Below are 2106 nucleotides of genomic sequence, written 5' to 3' on the forward strand. Positions count from 1 at the left end.
AACTGTTGCTTCTTGACCAGCATATAGATTTCTCAGGAAGCAAGTCAGGTTTTCTGATAGTCCCATCTCTTGATGAATTAAATCTAGAACTTAAATAAAGAATTTCAGGCTAATGGGCTTCTCTGAAAACACACTGTTTCAAGATTGCTTTAATCTGGTTACTACTGAAAATGTAAATGTGATACTGCTGTGATTCTTCAGGGTAGAGACAGCTGTTATGTAGGAGTGGCCAAGTATTACATTTCACAACAACCCCCTGCCCCCAATTCTACTGTGGACATGTGGAGAGGCTGCTGAACTAATATAAGACCTGAGAGTGATGGCCTGGTTGTGAGTTGAACCCACCCAGTCCCTGGCTGATGGCTCTGCATGGTGTTCAGTGCTCAGACCTACAGTCACGCTTGCAGTCTTCATAGTTCTAGGCTGTGCTTGGGGGTGGGAAGATACCCAGGACTTCTCCCAGGGCAGCTCACCATTGGGAAGTATTCACCGTTGGGAAGTAATGAAATAAATGACATATGATGAAAGAAATAAAGTATACCCACCAAGAAGCTCAGTGAACTCCAAAAAACACAGATAAACAATCAAATTCAGGTAAAGAGTATGTGAACAAAATAAGATTAAAATTATGTATTATAATTATTGTTATTGTTTTTAATTTTTGGCTTTACTGGGTCTTTGTTGCTGCACATGGGCTTTCTCTAGTTGTGGCAAGCAGGCACTACTTCTCTTTGTGGACAGCAGGCTTCTCTATGCGGTGGCTTCTCTTGTTTGGAGCACAGGCTCTAGGAGCTCAGGCTTCAGTACTTGCAGAATGCAGGTTCCTGTTTGTGGTTTGCGGGCCCTAGAGCATGGGCTCAGCATTTGTTGTGCATGGGCTCTGAGTCACTCCACAGAATAAATTCAGTTTTTTTTTTTTTTTAAGACACAGAAATCATAAAAAAAGGAGGCAAACAGGGAGTTTGCTGTTGGTTTAGTGGTTAGGATTCGATCCTTTCACTGCTGTGCCTGGATTCAATCCTGGTCAGAGAACTGAGATCCCTGAAGCTGTACAATGAGGCAGAAAAAGAGAAGGAATCAAACAGAAATTCTTTTTAAGATTACAATGAATGAAATGCAACAAAATGGAAAATGCTACAGAAAGCATCACCAATAGCAGAAGAATCTTTGAGGCAGAAGACAAGAAAATTGAAATTACCCAGCCAGAGGACAAAGAAGAAAAAAGAATGAAAAAAGTGTGAAAGAACCTGTGTGAACTATGGGATAACATTCACAGTAACAACCTGCACATTATTGGAGTCCCAGAAGGAGAAGAGAGGGAGAAAGGGACAGAGATTGTACTTAAAGAAATAATACCAGGTAAGTTCCACATCTGATAAGATTTAGACATCCAAGTTCATGTAGCTAATAGGTCACTCCTCAGAGTTCATTCAAAATGATTGTCTCCAAGACACATTGTGTGTAATCAACACAAAGAGAGAATTTTAGAAGCATCAAGATAAAAGCAAATGCTCACAAAATAGAAATTCTCTGAAGAACCTTAAGAATATCAGCAGACTTCTCAGAAGAAAGCTGACAAGCCAAGAGAGAAAGGGATGATATATTCAAACTGATGAAAGAAAAAACCTGCAAACCAAGAATACTTTTCTCAGGAAGGTTGTCTTTCAGAAATGAAGATGCGTTAAAAACTTTCCCCCAAAAATAACAGTTGAGGGAGTTCACCAACAGAGTTTTGTCTTACAAGATTGCTGAGGGGAGTTCTTAGGTCTCCCACATTGCAGGCAGATGCTTTAACCTCTGAGCCACCAGGGAAGCCCAAATGAAGGATACTAATTATTATATTAAATAAATGAAAATATACAGCAGACATGTAAATGTAAATATGTAATGCAATTCCAAATATTCTAACACTGAACATGGTGGTGTGCTAACCAGTGAGCTCTAGTTTACGGGGAGCATTAAAGTAACTACAGAGAAAAATATTTTGTTAGTGATATACAGTATAAAGAGAGATAAATTCTGACATCAAAAGCAGAAAATATAGGAGAGGATCAAAAGGTAGAGCTTTTGTATGTGATTGAAATTAATTTGTTATCAGTATAATAT

Source organism: Bison bison, unplaced genomic scaffold (assembly GCF_000754665.1).
Source record: "Bison bison bison isolate TAMUID 2011002044 unplaced genomic scaffold, Bison_UMD1.0 scf7180017849693, whole genome shotgun sequence".
NCBI classification, from domain to species: domain Eukaryota; kingdom Metazoa; phylum Chordata; class Mammalia; order Artiodactyla; family Bovidae; genus Bison; species Bison bison.